Source organism: Myotis lucifugus, unplaced genomic scaffold (assembly GCF_000147115.1).
Source record: "Myotis lucifugus unplaced genomic scaffold, Myoluc2.0 scaffold_204, whole genome shotgun sequence".
Taxonomy (NCBI): domain Eukaryota; kingdom Metazoa; phylum Chordata; class Mammalia; order Chiroptera; family Vespertilionidae; genus Myotis; species Myotis lucifugus.
The window spans coordinates 78702-97491 of NW_005871252.1; the positions used below are offsets into that span (position 1 = coordinate 78702).

General features: G+C 42.7%; 2 long non-coding RNA genes across 2 annotated transcripts; one reads left to right on the forward strand and one right to left on the reverse strand.

Moving 5' to 3' along the window:
• Window positions 1-10992: 10992 nt before the first annotated feature.
• LOC106698620 lies at window positions 10993-11369 on the reverse strand. The gene is made up of 2 exons (XR_002831376.1): window positions 11218-11369; window positions 10993-11130 (listed from the first exon to the last, which is right to left on the reverse strand). It is a non-coding gene; the product is annotated as an uncharacterized LOC106698620 (long non-coding RNA).
• A 149-nt stretch (window positions 11370-11518) lies between these two features.
• On the forward strand, window positions 11519-13124 carry LOC106698621. Its single transcript, XR_001349977.2, has 2 exons — window positions 11519-11655; window positions 12884-13124. It is a non-coding gene; the product is annotated as an uncharacterized LOC106698621 (long non-coding RNA).
• Window positions 13125-18790: the final 5666 nt, after the last annotated feature.

Genomic DNA, 18790 nt, shown 5'->3' on the forward strand with positions numbered 1-18790 from the left:
CAAACCAACTAGATCAGAATCCCTAGGTGATTGCACTGTGCAGAAGAGACCTATCCTATGAGGCTCAGCTTAAGTGTGACCTCCTTCAGGAAAATTTCCCTCCCATTGTGCTTTCATGTACCCCACTACTGTGACCAATTCTGCTTTATTTATAACTTACATGTGAAAATCATTAGAAAAGAATAAAACGCACTAAAATTAAGTAGCTAAAAACAGAACAAGTATTTATTTACTAAAGAATTTTGGAACTAGGGGATCCACTAGTACTACGGAGGGGAGCCTTTTAGGGAATATTGTGTCCTTGAGCTTTGTGTCATCCAAGCTCCTCAAGGGCGTCCATACAAGTGAGGGGCCCGAGGGAAGCAAGCGCTCATGTGTCACTGAGAAGCATTAGAAATGTGTCCCCTCTGGCGACACCGTAATAAACACTTGTTGAAATTAATGGCTATTCACTTATCTCCTCCAAAAACAAAACAAAATGTGCCAAATGATCAGATTACAATGCAATTTAAACAACATTTATCATATGCTCACCATTTTCTTCACAATATTCTTCACAAGTAGCCAACTTTTTATTAAAAGAAATCAATGACATCAAGTCTTAAATATATATGTATGTATGATGAAAAAGCAAAAAACAGGAATCAGAGAATCTCTAACAGTCCTCTCCACTTTCCCATGGGAATCCATTACAGAATAGTTAAAACAATATCCATGGACTTTGATTTACACTGTTGATTAAACACATATATCTATCTATAAAATACCACTAAGCCCTGGCTGGTTTGGCTCAGTGGATGGAGCGTCGGCCTGCGGACTGAAGGGTCCCAGGTTCGATTCTGATCAGGGGCACATGCCTGGGTTGTGGGCTCGATCCCAGTGGGGGGCGTGCAGGAGGCAGCCGATCAATGATTCTCTCTCATCATTGATGTTCCTCTCTCTTTCCCTCTCCCTTCCTCTATGAAACCAATAAAAATATATTTTAAAAAATAATAATAATAAAATAAAGTCCACAAACACCTACAACAGATACAGACAACAGTTAAGTATTATAACTTAAACATTTATTTTCCCCCAGCTTGGTGAAATTGATAAAACTGACCAATCTTGCTGTGGTTGGCATTCTAACTTTTGGCCATGATAGGGCAGAGCACTGGATGAGAACACAGATTCTGCAAAACAGAGGAAGCGGTTTCTCTAAACCAGTGGTTCTCAAAGTGTGGTCCTGGACCAGCAAGGGTCACGTGGTATGTACTTTTTTTTAATATAGAGGGAGGTTCCCCTGCTTTTGAAAGTTTGGTTTTAGCAGTAACTGCCAAGAACGCATACATTTTATCAAGTTCCAAAAATCACATTAGGAGGCAGGATTGAGAATGTCCAGGCGGAGCAATCAGCTAAGCTCAGGACAGTGTGGAAGGAGACCTGGGTTCAAATGCCAGCACAGCCATTACACGGTGAAACTGGCCTCTCCGGGGCTCAGAGGGGAACGCCCAGGTGCTGCTACGAGTCAGACCTCCGCTCCAAGGACCACCACTGGTCTTCCCTCTGGGGAGGGTGAGGAGAGTGCCGGCTAGAGCTTCTGTGATCTCTTATGCTCACTACTCTCCTGGGGGGCTTGAGGTCAACAGCTTTTCCTGAAGCCACCCTTTTCACTGAAGAAATTTACTAAAAGTTGGGAGACTCAGGATTTTAGAATATAATTAACTGAAAGGTTCCAAAGAGATAAAAAAAAAAATGGTTGCAGGCATCAGAGATACTGACCAGTTTCTGTTTCCAAAATGGTTCTGGATGAGTTACCTATTCATTACCCAAATAATATTTTAAAGTGTTTTCATATAGAAAAGCCTGTATGTTTGAACAAATAAACCATTCAGGGTGTAGATGGAGCAAATTAATCACCCCCACTCTCCACTGCTCATTTTAAACAATATTAAGTTTTGCATGTTCTTCCACATCTTTCTCCAAGATAGGGCTTGGATATGTCATACAAATAGGGCTGCTTCTCTTTAAATGAGAAATAGGAACATATTATATATCATACTCTGCAACTTCATTTTATTTACATTTAGTATATCATGAACACCCTTCACAAAGCAATCCACGGTATGGATATAAAGGTATACTCTATTTTATTCATTCTACTGATGGATATCCATGTTGCTTCTAGTTTATTTACTTGAATAATCTTGCAATAAGCATTCTCACACAGAGATCCTTATGTGCTGAGTTTTTGTTTTCTGTAAGACAGGACTCCAAATATGACATGCATGTTCCAAACTTTCACAGAAACTGTCTGCTTTCCCTAAAGTCTGCAACAATTCATACTCCCACCAAGAGTCCCCAACATCCAACAGAGAATGCTACCAACCTTTAAAATGTGGATCAATGGGATGGACAGAAAACTAATATCTTTGTTTTTTCACTTGCATTTCCCTGACCATTATGGAAATTGAGAATCACACTTATGGACCATTAGCATTTCTTCTTTTGGAAACTGCTCATTCCCATCCTCTGCTCATCCTATTATTGTGCTATCCTTTAAGTGCTGTTTAATCACACCCTCATCCCACCCAATCTATTAGATACATAAAGCACAAAGAATGTCGCTGCCTAAAAACTCCGTGTGTAGGGTGAGGGCAGGGGATGTCTTCTTAGCATGATGTCTACGACAAGCCCTCAAAAACAATTGCTGAATAAGTGAACGGCAGACATGGAGAATTTTGTTAAGACTGCAGTTAGATGAGTAAAAAGGAAATACAAATATTCATTACTTGTTCTACATATTCAGAAGAGCATCACTTTGGCTGAAATTAAATTATTGGTTAAGAGAAAAGCAAAGCCATAGTGCTGGCACTGACTCTGAAAATCCACTGTGTAATGGGTGGCAAATGAGCCCAGCCTTAAAACTCAGAGTGACACATAAATAAAGGCTCTTAGAACCCAAACATTTTGTACTCAGCCTTGTCCACCAGTTGTCATGCAAATGGCATCTGCCATTAAGCCCAGGTTGTCAGGATGGTCAATGGACTGGAGAAGCCAACTTTAAACATTTTGTTTCTTTTGTGTTTTTTTATCTCCAGTCCACCCCCTCACCAGATTTTTTTTTCCCTTTCAAAATCTCTTGCTTATTGGGGAAGGAGATGTGGGGAGGGCCTGCAGGGCAAGTTTGACAGAGTTCAGATCCTTATTTCTTTTAACTTTAGGCAAAACATCTGGTTATACCCACCATTTATCCCCATTATTTGTAATAGTTCTGTTTGGTTTATGTTTTAACTAGTTTCCTCATTAAGTATAAAAGTAATAGGATTAAAAAGTTCTGGGGGAAAGAACTGTAATTAAAAAGGCACCAGTAGGATATGTTAAGCTGTAATTCTGCCCCTGCTTATTAAGTTTTCCTTCTTGTCTTTAACATTTTTTGTACCCAATAAAAATAACTTTGAATTATTTAACACTTTTTTAGTACTTCCTGTATTGGCCAAACACCATCCAAAATCTCCAAGCAAACATTATGACTCAAAAGTTCTGGAGCAATAATGTCACAGATCACAAGTTTTAGACACTGTCCCAAGAGTCTGGGCATGCCACATGCACCACAACACACACACCACACAGCCTGGTAAATCAGCAGGCAATTCTCCAAAACGCATAGGGGTTTTCTAACCTTTTGAAGTTACAAAATCTTCTTAATAGGAAAACTAATGCAGGAACTTTGATCAAGCCATGAAGTTATAATAAGATTCAGGCAAGAGGCAACAAAGCACAATTTATAACACTTTGTAAGAGAAGCAAAAAAAAGAAGAAGAAGAAGAAGAAAATATCAGTTGTGACATCTCTGTTACAAAGGATCAGAAGAGACCACTATGAACAATTATCTACCAATAAAGCATCCCTTTGGCTGAAATTAAATTATTAGTTAAGAGAAAAGCAAAGAAATAGATCAATTCCTAGAAACATACACCCTACCAAGACTGAATCATGATGAAATAGAAAATCTGAACAGATTGATTACAAACAAACAAATTGGATCAGTAATGAAAAACCTCCCCAAACCAAAAGTACAGTACCAAACAGCTTCACTGATAAATTCTACCAAGCATTCAAAGGAGAATTAATACCAATCCTTCCGAACTCTTCTAAACACATTTTATGAGGCCAGCATTACCCTGATACCAGAACCAGATAAGGATGTTACACACACACACACACACACACACACACACACACACACAATTATCGGCCAATCCCTGATGAACACAGATGCAAAAACCCTCAACAAACAAAATATTAGTAAACTGAATTCAACATGTTAAAAGGATCATACACCATGATCAAATGGGATTTATTCTAGGGATACAGGATGGTTCAACACCCACAAATAAGTCTTGTGATACACCACATTAACAAAATGAAGGATAAAGATCATATGATCATCTTGATAGATGCAAAAAGAAAGCAGTTGGCAAAATTCAACATCCATGTATGATTTTTAAAAATCTCTCAACAGCCTAGCCATTGTATCTCAGGGGTTGAGGGTCGACCCATGAATCAGGAGGTCATGATTTGATTCCTGGTCAGGGCCCATGCCTGGGTTTCAGGCTCAATCCCCAGAAGGGGGCGTGCAGGAGGCAACCAATCAACGGTTTTCACTCATCATTGATGTTTCTATCACTCTCTCTCCCTCTCCCTTCCATTCTCTGAAATCAATAAAAATATATTTTTTTAAACTCTCAGCAATATAGGTATAGAGGGAATATACCTCAACATAATAAAGGCCATATATGATAAGCCCACAGCTAAGGTCATACTCAATACTTTCAGCTTTTTCCATTGAGTAACAGGAACAAGACAGGGATATCTACTTTCACCACTTTTATTCAACATAGTTTTGGAAGTCCTAGCCACATCAATCAATCAAGAAAACAAAATAAAAGGCATCCAAACTGGAATGAAAAAAGTGGAACTGACATTGTTTGCAGATGACGATACTATAGCGAGAATCCTAAAGATTCCACCAAAAAACTATTAGATCGTTAAATTCAATAAAGTAGCAAGATACAAAATTCATATTCAGAAATTAGTTGCATTTTATACATGAATAAAGAACTATCAGAGAGAGAAATAAAGGAAACAATACCATATACAATGCATAAAAAAACATAAAATACTTAGAAAGAAATTTAACTAAGGAGGTAAAAAGCCTATCGCTTGGAAAACCTTAGGAGACTAAGGACAGAAATTGAAGAAGATACAGATGTGGAGGGAGGCACTGTGCTCCTGGGTAGGAAGAGTCCATGCTGCCCAGGGCAATCTACAGGGTCAGTGCAATCCCTATCAGGGTACTAATAACATTTTTCATGGAACTAGAACAAATAACCCTAGGTTTTCTGGAGCCACAGAAGACACTGAATGGCTATAGCAATCTTGGGAGGGAAGAACAGAGTTGGAGGTGTCACACTGCCTGATGTCAAACTATATACTACAGGGCTATAGTGGTTGAGGCAGCATGCTACTGGCATGTAGACAGACACATGGATCCAGGGAACAGAATAGAGAATCCAGAAATGAATGCACACCTATATGGTCAATGACTATGACAAGGAGGCAGGAATATACAGTGAGGTAGAGATAGTCTCTTCAATAAATGTATTGGGGAAACTGGATGGACACATGCAGAGGAGTAAAGCTAGATCACTTTCTTGCACCAGATGCATGGGTAAATTCAAGATGGATGAAAGACTTGGATATAGGACCCGAGGCCATAAACTCCTGGAAGGAAACGTGGGGAGCGAATCTTTGACCTCACTCTCAGTAATATTTTTTTGGATGTATCTCCTCAGGTAAAAGAAACAAAAGAAACAATAAGCCAATGGGACTAGAAAGTATTTACACAGCAAAGGAAACCTTCAACAAAACAAAAAGACAACCTACTGAATGGGAGAAGATATTCACTAATAATGCATCTGATATAAGGTCAATATCCAAAATTTACAAGGAACTCATACAACTTAACACCAAAAAAACTAACAGTCCTATTTAAAAATGGGCAGAGAACCTGGATGGGCATTCCCCCATAGAACTCATGCAGATTGCCAAGTGACAAATGAAAAGATGCTCAACATAGCTGGTCATTGGGGAGGTGCAATTTAAAAGCCATGGTGGGATGTCATCTCAAACCTGTCAGAGTGGCTATCATCAATAAATCAACAGACAACAAGTGTTGGTGAGGATGTAGAGATGGTAGGATTGTAAATTTATGTGGCCACTGTGAAGAACAGTATGGAGGTTTCTCAGAAAGTTGAAAATAGAACTACCATATGATCCAGCAATTCCACTTCTGGGTATTTATCCAAAGAAACCCAAAACATTAATTTACGAAGACTTATGCACCCCTATGTTCACTGCAGCATTATTTGCAATGGCCAAGATATAGAAGTGACTTGGGTGTCCAATGATAGACAAATGGGAAAAAAGATGTGGTGCATATATCCAGTGAAATATTGCTCAGCCATAAAAAAGAATGATAAAATCTTGCCATTTGCAACAACATGGGTGAACCTAGAAGGTATTACGCTAAGTGAAATGGGTCACACAGAGAAAGACGAATGCTAGGATTTCACTTACATGTGGAATCTAAAGAAAAAAATACACAAACAAACTCATAGATACAGAGAACATTTTGATGGTTGCCAGAGGGAAGAGGTCTTGCAGGAATAGGTCAGAAAAGGGATTGAGATGTCAAACTGCCCGTTATAAGAGCAGTCATGGAGATATGGAGAACAGCATGGAGGGTATAGTCAATAGTATCGTGATAGCTATGTACAGTGTCGGATGCTAGACTTGTCAAGGTGATCACTTCATTATAGATGTCTGGTCACTATGTTGTACACCTAAAACTGATGTGGTATTGTGTCAGCTGTAGTTGAAAATTATATATATGCAACTGTGGTGTATATATACCGGGGTGGGCAAAAGTAGATTAATAATAACAATAAAGAATACAATAATTAATAAACAATAACACAAGAATAAACTGTTTTGTGTACTCACAACTGTAAACCTACTTTTCCCACCTCTGTATACAATGGGATTATTATTCAGCCATAAAAAATAAAATACTGCCCTGGCCGGTATGCTACGTGGTTAGAGCTCTGGCCCGCAGGGGCGTGTCCCTGAGTTGCAGGTTTGCCCCTTGGTCTGGGCGCATTTGGGAGGCAACCAGTCCATGTGTCTCTTCCACATCGATGTTTCTCTTTCTCCCTCTCCCTCTCCCTCCCTTCCATTCTCTCTGAAAAGCAATGGGGAAAATATCCTCTGGTAAGGATTAACCCCACCAAAGGAAAAAAAGAAAGAAACCTTGCCATTTCTAACATGGATGGACCTCATAGGCATTATGCTTAATGAAATAAAACAGAGAAAGACAAATACTATATGATCTTTCTTATATGTGAATTAAAAAAATTTCATAGATACAGAGAACAAATTGGTGGTTGTAGGGGGTGAGGGTGGATAGGATAAATTAGTGAACTTTTTTTTAGTTTAAATTGAATAAAGAATGTTAGTAGTGAAATATTACAGTAGAAAACTTGGGAATACAGATTAAAAAGTTTACAGTAGAACTATTTCAGCTTCACTGCAAAAATTTCCCCCTTTAAAGTTAATTTTTATTATATAACTGGAGGCCGGGTGAACGGGATTCATGCACTGGTGGGGTGGGCGTGGCCCGTGGGGATCAGCCTGCTGTGGGAGCACTGCTCATCCCAGTCAGCCGAGCGGCACTCCCACTGTGAGAGCGTATTGACCACCAGGGGGCAGCTCCTGCATTGAGCATCTGCCCCCTGGTGGTCAGTGCATGTCATAGCGACTGGTCGACGGGTCATTCTGGTTGTTCTGCTGTTTGGCTGCTGGGCTTTTATTATATAGGATGTTTAAAACATGCACATGTGACATGTATGTAGTTATAAAACAATGCTAAATGAATAAACATCTGTAGATGTGTAGATTTTTTTCCGTGCACAGTTGTTAAAAATTTATATTGTTTACCACCTGTAACCATCTTTGTTGTTGTTATTGTTGTTAATCCTCACCCGAGGATAGTTTTTCCATTGATTTTTAGAGGGTGGGGGATTGAGCCTGCAACCAAGGTACAGCCCTTGACCAGAATCAAACCCAGGACCCTTCAGTCCAAGGGCTGATGCTCTATCCACTGAGCTAAACGGGCAAGGGCCTGTAACCATCTTTAACTGCTCTTGGGAACTAATGATATGCTGAGAAGGAGTGGAGGAGTGGGGGAATCACTATAATTTAGAAATATAAGCGAAACTGGACTCAAAAATAACACACACACACACACACACACACACCTCTTTATAAAACTTGATTTCACTTAAAAATAATCTAGGGAAGTGTTTGAAAAACCCTGAACAAATAGTTTTAGCAGCAGGTGAATTAAAGACACACACATATGAGCCTCTGCCTGTAAGGAATATGCCCAGTACTCATACAAAAAGGTCAACTAAGAAAGCTCACTTTCCCTGCAGAGGAAGAAGTGCAACACCAATACCAAAAAGAGGGGGCACAAAGGCAGAGGGAACCCAGTGACTCCCCCCATCTGAGGAGCCCTGCGGTTCTGTGATTCAAGTGGGAACTTTACAAAATGGATGGAGGCTTTGTGCAACCGATTTCTCTCCTAAATTAGTACATTAATGCTAATTTTAGAGAAATGTACCTTGGGCTCTGGGTGCTTTCCACAGTCCTAGGGCTCAATGAAAACTCCAGCATCCATGCAGGTGTGCCTTCTCTCCTCATGGCCGCTTGTCACAGCCAGGACCTCTCCTCGGATTTTGTATGGACATCACGAATCGGCAAGCCAGGAAGGCCGGCTGACATTCACAGTGGAGGCACTTAATGAAGTGGACACGGAAGGAGCAGCCTAGCCCCTGACACCACAGGGCACATCTCCCAGATAGAAGCTTCCCCACCCTCCTCCCACCGTATTCCCTTTCTGTGATCCCTGGAAGCCTCTCCAATGATGAAGCCCCAAAGTGCTGACATGATCTCAAATACTGTGGCAATATTTCAGTAAGAAGCCAAGGCCGGTACGTTCCTCCATTCAGTTGATTGCTGGTCAGCAAACACACACTTCCCCTGCCCCTTCGCAAAGCAAAAGCCACAATCTATTTTAAAAGTAAAAATTCCCACGTGGCTTAGCGGTTGAGCATGAACCTATGAACCAGGGGGTCCCGGTTAGATTACAGGTCAGGGCACATGTCCAGGTTGTGGGTTCGTGGGACGTGCAGGAGGCAGCCAATCAGTCTCCTGATCATTGGTGTTTCTATCTCTCTCCCCCCCACCCCCTTCCTCCCTGAAATCAATAAAAACATTTTTTTAAAAAGCAAAGATTCCCCCCACCACTCATTCCTAAGAAGTCGCCAACTCCAAGCTCCAGAGAAGGGGCGATAGCGCACAACCTGGCGAGTGCCACAGCTCAGCACACCCAGGTACTATTAGACGCCAAAGTGAGTGGGACTTAAGAGTGCCAGGGTGCTTGTCATTTGGGGATCCATTTCGCCAGGACCTCCTCCCTCCCTCCGGTCTTCAGCTGAGTCTTGGACCACGCCAACACTTCAGCTCATTCCTCCCTCATCTTCTGGAAATAACCGGAGGTGAGTTTTCACAACACACAGGGATTCTGAATCAACTCCCATTTCCCAAGTCACCTCGGCAAAAATCCAAGTTTCCCCACGCGTCACCTGAAAACCCAACTTCTGGAAACGCCCCCTTACCTCGCCAGCGCAAGCTGGCAGCGCGGCGACAGCGGAGCACGCAGCCGCGGGCGCTCCTGCTGTCCCCGCCGCAGCCTAGGAGGCGGTAGGAGGCTCAGGCTGCTCTGCGGCCGGGATGACTGCCAGCCAGGCCCTGGGCCCTGCGCCGCAAACCCGGGCGCCTCTTCTCCCGCAAGGAGGGAGCTCCCCGCGCCCTGCGGTGCGCCCGGGCGAACCCAGGCGCTGGGGAAAAGCCCTGCACCCCGCGCCCGACCGGAGGACGCCGCCAGGCGCACGGCTCCGGCAGAGCGCCCGGGCGGCGGGAGAGGGGCGTGTTCCTGAGCCTCGGAGCCCAAACGCCGGGTCTCGGCGGGACAGGGGAAGGAGGCGAGCCGCGCGCGTGTCCCTGACGGCGGCTCCGGGCCCTCCACCCCAGCCGGCCCGGCGAGCGCTGCAGCCGCGCGCCCCTGAGGGGACAGCCGCCGGGCTCGCCCTGCGCGGCCGCCTCCGCGCGGGCCTCGGAGCCAAACTTTCCCTGCGAAAACCGCTCGTGCGGGGGCGCCGCACTATCTCCCGGGCCCAAAAACTGTGCGCCCCCTCCCCTCCGCAGCCAAGACCCACTGAAAATATGGCGCCCTCGAACGTCGTTCCTCGGTCTCCTTCGGGAATCCCGAAATGCCCGTCTCCGGGACCCCGGGTCCCAGCGGGCGCGAAATCTCAGCTCGTGGGGCCACGGAAGGAGAGGCGCCGCTAGTCCAGTGCGACACTGAATCCAAATCCTGCTCTCGCTCTAGGCGGGCGCTGCCCCCGTCCCTCAGCGACCAGCAGTTTGCTGGTGACGAAATTGCCAAGTAAGGGGGGGTCGTGGGATAGGCAGGTACGAGAGTCCGGACTGGGGAAGGGGCTGGGCACCCGCGGGCTGTCTTTGCCCGAAGCCTGGCCGGAGACTTGTTTGCAAAGTGGCGCTGGAGTCGGGGCGGCCAGTGCTGGAATGAAGCCGTTCCGCCCGCGCCAACTCTCCTGGCACGGGGGCCCGGTCGGGGCCGAGGGGACACTCCAGGCGGGCGAGGCCGCTTTTCAAAGCCCAGTTACCGGAAACCCAGCGGGAGCTCCGGAGGGGACCGGCTGCCCGCGGCCAGGAATCCGCTCTGGGGCGCCGGCTGCGAGGCTGCTTGCAAACCGCTGCGCCCGGGTCGAGTGCAGTGAAACATACATGTGCAGTAGGCAGGTGCATTGATTTCATTTTATTTTTATTTTCCTGCAGAAAGCCCTCCTAGAACATCACATCTGGGAGGTTTGCGGGGTTTTTTCTGCATTGGCATCACTCACGAGAGGCAAAAGGAAGGGAAAAACCACCCACATTTTCCTTCTGTCGGGAGGGAAAAGACACGAGAAATTCATGCAACGTGCATGCAGCTGGAGGAGGAGGAAAACCCGAGTGCGCCGTGCGCCTTACCGGGGGATGCATTTACTGTCTCATTGCAGAGCGCCTGCCCGGGAGTGCAGCCGGCGTCCCCCCCGCGCGCCCGGCGACCGCTCCGCTCCCGCAGCCGCCTCAGCCCCAGCCGCCGCCGCTGGCTCCGGGCGCGGAACAAGAGCCGAGGGCGAGCGCGAGCGCACGGCTCGGGAGCGCGGGGAGGGCAGGAAGCGCGTCATCACTCAGGGACGGCGCGGCCCCGCGAGTCTCCGCACGGCTCCGGTTTGGACGCGGCACCGGCTGGGCCAGTGCTGGCGCTCCCGCGCCCCCTCCGGGGTCGCCGCCCGCGGCCGGTGATAGAGGGTCCGCGGGGGAAGGCGACGCGCCGGCCGAGCTGTCGCGGGAAGGGGCTGGGCCCCCGCGGGCTGTCTTTGCCCGCAGGGTGACCCCGGCTCCCCAGAATTGGACCTCTGCTGTGTAAGGGGGATTGGGGTGGGGTGGGGGAGACTGGCATCTTTGGAATGGGGCCCCTGGGTCCGCAGAGCGCTTCTCCCCACCGCTGCCCAGGCCCCGGAGAAAGCGTGGTGCGGTTCCGGCGTGAGGACCTTGCGGGCTATTCTGCTGCGGGAACTGGCGGCGGGACTCCGCACGTGTTGGTCACGCAGACTCTGAAACTCTGCTGGTCCGTGGTCACTTAGGTCTTTTTGAGAACAGTCATCAGGAAATGATGCAAGATGACCTGGAGCGATGTGAAGGTTAAGTGGGCGAGGAAACGAGCCACAATACACTACAGGATTCCAATTTAAAAACATATGTGGAGGCAGAAAAGTGGGGGACAGATAAACACCAAGACGTTAACTAGGTCTCTCAGTGATTGGTGGAATTGTGTGTGATTTTTCTTTTTCTGCTTAGTTACTGATTTTTCGGTAAGAAGCACATTATTTTTGTAATTTCAAAAAAGTTTTAAATAAGAAAAGGCCTGGCCTTTTGTCCCCTTAATGCCGGTACCAAAGAACCAAAATAGATCCCTCTTCCTAAGAAATAGATAGCAAATCTGTCCAGTTACTCATAAATTAAACTACTTCAACTTTTTGATGTTTAACAGAGCACGAAACTACTGTTGCTCTCTGAACTAGAGAGTGAGTTGATTTTGTAAATTGAAACTATCTTAAGTCCATTGGGACATTGGATAAGACTGGACATTCTGTAAGAACAATAGCAAGTCTTTTTCCAAGCTGATGAACTTGATTTTATGATGACCACAGAGATCTGTATAAACTTAGAGTACAACTCTGTTACTTAGAGTAGAGAATAAACTTTATAAATCAAAAAGCACAGTCAGAAAACCAATTAATTGGCAACTTGAGAAAGTCCTCAAAATTGCAGGGGATAGACTGTTTCTAATTGTACAGGTAAAATGTTTCTGCTCACCACCGCTTTTTCAACATTCACCAGTCTAACAGAATAACTGGTGGTGGCAGCAAGCCACCTCTGAGGATGGTTAAGAAGTGAATGTTTATTCATTACTGTAAGAGATCGGTAATAAGCTCATTAAATTATGCCACCTAACTTGTCCCTGGGTTTACTGACCAAGAGCAACCATATTGTTGTGTTTCACGTGCCAGGTTTACATCAAAAGAAGCTCATCAAAATAGAAAAGTTTTTGCAAAATAATTTTTCTCTTCCTTTATTCCTGGCTGGATAGGGCCCAATGGCTTCCCATCAAGCATCTCAAAAATCTGTTCTTTCCCCCCAAAACTGGATTTCAAGATTTTCCGTCATTTAATTCAAGTATCCCCATGATCTTGCGCAGCCTGCCAGTGAGGTGCTGTTTAATGATAGAAGGTCAGCCCCATGACAGCAAGGACCTTAACTGCATCTTCCTGCCTACAGAGGGCCTGGCACATAGCGGGTGCTCAATAAATATTCATTTCATGAAAATAGCATATTTGTTTCCTATTTACTTGGCTAGTTCCTAAGATACTTGAAAAGTTCTTTCTCCCAGTAGACTATCAGCATAATTCTGGGATGCTAAGAGCTTGTAGGGTTAGAGCATTGCTTTAATCTAGTAATTTACTCTTTTCAAAATAGCAGCCAAACCCTAAAACATGCAGAGGCGCAAAGTGCAGGTGCCTGTGTGTCTGTGAATTACTAATCTAATTAGCACTATTTTTGGTTCTCTTGCCATCAGTCAAACACTTCCCCCAGTGAGAGAGAATATTAATCCTAGAACTCTTTGCTTTAGTCCTGACCTCTAACCAACTGACTTTGGCCATTTCACTTATTTTTTATCATACCTCAGTTTCTCTAACCTCTTAGGACCTCAAAGCCATTTACTATTTCTTTAGAAACCCCAATTCTAACTATTCTATTGCCTAGCAGTATATTTTTCAACAATTTCCCAATAGATGTAAAATTGCTTTTACCAGTAACCAGTAAGTGCTCTGAAAATGAGACTCCTCCCTGAGGTCTGAAAAGATATTATTTCTAAATTTAGAGTTGGCTCTTAGTCCTCTCTCTCTATAGTAGTCAGTGACCATAGTTCACTGTAGACCAGCAAAAAATCTGACTTAAGTTCACATTCTTCAGCTTTGTCTCCACCCAGCAGAGGAAAACATGGTGGCAGTTTATTTTAGATTATCTAGGACCGGGGGTAAAACTCATTCCATCTAATCAATTTACCAAGCCTTCAGACTGTCCCTTTTCCTGCCAAGCAGAGCATCAGGAACTGGAAAACAAAACACCACATTCTGTGTGAATAAAGAGTGCAGCATTTGGGGGAGTAAACCATTATAAATACATCTAGAACTAAAATCCATTTTTTCCCACAAGCTAGAGCTCTAAATACCAGACCAGGAGTTGATTGATGCTAAAGAGCCAGATGATATGCAATTGCTCCCCTCCCCCCATTGCACTATTAGTCTTAACCTCCTGACTTCCTGTGTGCATATGTGTATACCTGAGCAAACCCAATTGTGTCCATATTGAAGAGAAAAAAGAAATTCTACCAGTATTTGTTCCACATTTGTTTATAAAATCATATTTTGTGTGGTGTTGTGATATCTTCTAGTGGTTCTCTTAATACAATACACCAACAGTTTATGACATTATCCCCCTTTCAGAATTGTGTCCACTCCCTGGGGAAAGGTGGATGTGGAAGCCACATTTTCTACAAATTGCCTATACTCAGAACCAAGATGAAAGCAAGATACTCAGGCTTCTATTATCATTTGACATCTTTAGCTTTACAGAAACCTCTTCAACTCTTTTTAATTATAAGTTCTAGGAGAGAATATTACCTAATAATTATAGAGGGAATATTATCTGAGTTTTGGTGCAGCATGTAATTAAGTTACTTTCATTTTATTTGAAAAGCAGATATTTGACATTTTGCAAGGATTAATATATTTTGGGGTTTTTAAAAATATTTTTTTATTGATTTTAGAGAGAGGAAGGGAGAGGAATAGAGAGAAGGAAACATGGATGAGGGAGAAACATCTATACCCTGCCTCCTGCACGCGCCCCTCCCACCCCACCCCCACCCCCTTACTGGTGATTGGGCCCCAAACTGGGCTTGTGCCCTGACCCAGAATCCAACCATGACCTGTTTTATAAGTGGATGCTCAACCACTGACCCACAATGGCTGGGCTATATTTTAGATTTTTAGCTCTCTCTAAGCATGGGGTCTCACCTCATGACTATTCAGGATGGAATGATAGGTGCAGACTTAAATGTCTGTTTAAGAGAAAATTGCTTACATGGATTCAGGAAACAATTGTTATTATTGTACCCAACACAGGACATGCTAGAGATTAATTTTTCTTTTTCTATCGTCTATAAAACACACTATGGAAGGTTCTTGAAATGTCAAGAAACATGGGATCTAGAAGAGTACCAATAATAATGCTAAATTGGATTCATCTTAAATCCAAGTCAAATGGTTACTATAAACAGTATGTGAAGTAGGATGTTTCTCTTTTGGTCACTTACTCATTGATTTGAGAAGGGGTTATTAACTGGTTAAAAATGTTTTTGAAATATTTTTGTGGATCATCAAAACTCTTACTAAATATGAAACCTTTAAGTCTCTTTAGTCATTTGCCATTTTAAAAATTGTTATATAGATAATCATGCTTTTCTTAAATGGTCTGTAATAGCAAGGTATTATAGAAAGACACTAAAAAAAAATTGTTAAATCTGGGGTCATAGTAAATTGCCCCTCTATCACTAAACTATGTTGAATAGATTGACTTCTTTGATTCTGGAGATGTATTTATTTATAGGGGCCACAAAACTCTTAAAACAGTTTGTCTAGGCTAAGACCTACTTTAAAACTAATACATTTATTGTCATGTTTGAAATATCATTCTGAATCTAAAATGGAATAGATATATACTAAACAAATAAGATGATTAGCTCATATTTGTCACTAAGTATTTTTATTACATAATTAAAAGTGATGAACTGAAATATAGTAAGTGTTGAGAGAAATTACATGAATATATTTGTTTTAACTTCAGAGAGATAAGTGATGGCTTTGGGTCTACATCAAAGACAAAATAAATAAGTCCCACACAACTGTAACTTGCCTATTTCTTTAAATCAATTTTAAAAGTATTTATTGGGTTGGTGCCAGCACTTATGAACAAAACACTCTTCCTCCCAGCTGTGCAGAATCCTACTGAATAAATTACAGCCCTTGCCTTTCAGGAGGGTTGGAAAGATTAGAGAGGCCACACCTGATATTCAAATTGATTCTGTTGATAAGAGGTCTTTAAAGGTCTCCTTTCATCTAGTCACTCCCTCAGAATTATAAGCTTCAGAGGTTTAGAAAACACCAAAGAAAAGGTTCTTCCAGACCAAGACCAGGCACAGTGGATCAGCTGTGGTCCTGGTAGCCCTATGTTCTGTTGCTCAAACCAGCCCAAAGCAGGTGTCTTAGGGTGGCCTGGAACCTTTAAGGTCAACTACAGTGCAGGATTTCTGATGAACTGCCTCATATAGTATTTGTCTCACCATTCTGAATATATTTTGGTTCCCTGCCAGACCCATCTCCTGGAGCTCCATCAGTTTAGGAACTTTTGATTGTCCTCGGTTTGTGATTCCATTGAGATTTGTCCAACTTTGGGCATTTTCACGGTATTCTATCTTTATTTTGACAAACTCAGAATTCTCATCATTAGTCAGAGCCACTTTGCAAAGACTGTAAAGTTGGCATGATACAGTGCCTTGTCAAAGGTAAGTTAGAGGGGAGCTAGAAAGGGAAGGAAAAAGAAGAAAACAGCCATTCAAATGATTTGTAGTGCATCAGCTCTTAACATTATTCTTTAAATATTTCCCCAATGTAATCTGAATAAGATTTAAAACAAAAACCTTCAGCACCAATTCAATTAGCTTAACTTTTTTTCACCCAAAGATAAAATAGAAATAAGGGCATAACATTTCATCTTCCATAACATCAGAAAAATTACTTGCAAAAACATCATTTTGGTCTCCTTTGAATTTAAAGGGTTCTATCTTTTTTAATGTATGTATATGTAGCTCAGAATCACGCGGCTACTATGGAAAAATAGGGCTCTTTACATAATCAGTGGAATGATGTGGTATTTTATTATCACTTAGCTCTCTAATTCCACTTCATGCTATTCTCTTATTTAAGGATTTTGCTACAGTAACTAAGAACAGAATATCCAACACATCAAGTCTCTATATTCACTGAGATTCCGTCATACCTCTGACAAATCTTCATTATTCATATTACTTGGCACAGATAAATACATTTCTTAATGAATCAGAAAGACAGCCAAAATAAAAGTAGTCATCCTGAGGTTCCTCCTTTTCATGCTTAAAGTAAAAAAGAAAGCATTAGTAAGTTGATGTTAAGCCTTATCATTTTAATGACAAGTGTCTGACTCATCTTTTTTGTCCCCTAAAGCCCAGCACCCATAGCAGCATACAATGAATACATGTTTATTAAATAAATTTCTCTACTGTCATTTAAATAAGTTAACTCAGTCGAATGTGCCCCACAAATGCCCAGTTTACAACTAATATATGACAAGGGTATTGGGAGAAATTAATCAAACTCATAAGAGCCAAATGTATGAAAACTAATTGCACTCCTTTTGTAATGTCTTCGTCCTCTTCAAGAAGTTACTTGAATGGTTTCCGTTCCACCCCTGTCCTCCAATCACTCAGTTCCTCTCTCCAGAGGCGAGCACTTTTACCAGTTTCTTGCATATCCTTCCAGGATATCCTATGTCTATAAAAAATAAACAGGTTCACTTTTTTTTCACAAATGGTAACATACTATTCTGCTGCTTGCTTCCTTTGTTGTCCTTTGTAGGTAGAGGGTTTTTTTAAAAATCATAATATGCTTTTTTGAAAATTTTTAAACATATAACAAAGGTAGAGCGATTGTATAGTGAACCTGGTGTACTATCATCCAATTTCAACAATTAAAGATATTGTATCATTTCACCCCCTACTTCTACTACTTACTGTCACAACGAATAAAATTAATGATTCCTCGGTATCATCTAGTCCCCAATCTATACTCAGCTACCTCTAACTGTCTAACACAGTGGTTCTCAACCTTCCTAATGCCGAGACCCTTTAATACAGTTCCTCATGTTGTGGTGACCCCCAATTTCATTGTTACAAATTGAACATAAAGCATAGTGATTAATCACAAAAACAATATGTAATTATATATATGTGTGTGTTCCGATGGTCTTAGGCGACCGCTGTGAAAGGGTCGTTCGACCCCCAAAGGGGTCGCGACCCACGGGTTGAGAACCGCTGGTCTAACACATGCCAAACATCAGGTTTGTTTTCTGTGTTTCTCCAGTCTCTTTTCATCTAGACATCTAGAGTATCCCATCCTTAATGCTTTCTATGGCACTGACTTGAAGAAAACTGATCAATTGTCTTGTAGAATATTTCACACTCTGGATCTCCCTTGTGGCATTGTTTAACTCCATCCTTTAGTTCCTTATTTCTTGTAAAATGGAAGTTGGTCTGTCAACTTAATTAGGCTCATCTCTGGAGCTCAGGTTTAACTTTGGGGCAAATATACTTCTGAGCTAGTTCTGCATGTCTCATATTGCCTCCCATCAGGGGGCACATAATGTCAGGTGGCCCACATTTCAGGGAAGCTGAAATTGACCAGTGAGTTCAGGGGGTGACATCATGACCTGAATATTGTAAAGTTCCCATCAGCCTTTTATCAAGTGGTTTCATTCATTGGTGACTGACTGCCACCTGAATCAATGATTTATTGAGGGCTGCAAAATGGGGGTATTCTAGTTCTAGCATTAGTGTGTGAAAGAATAAGCTTTCCCTGAAAAAATCCACGTAATCTTAGAATCCATTGAATTGGAATATTTACAGCAAAGCTCATGAAAATATAATCATCACAAGAATTACCATTAAGAAGGCTCCAGCTTGGCCAGCATGGCTTAATGGTTGAGCATCAACCTATGAACCAAGAAGTAGCTGTTGGATTCCCAGTCAGGCCATATGCCCCAGTTTCGGGCTCAATCCCCATAGGAGACAACCAATCAATGATTCTTTCTCATCATTAATGTTTCTATCTCTCTCCCTCTCCCT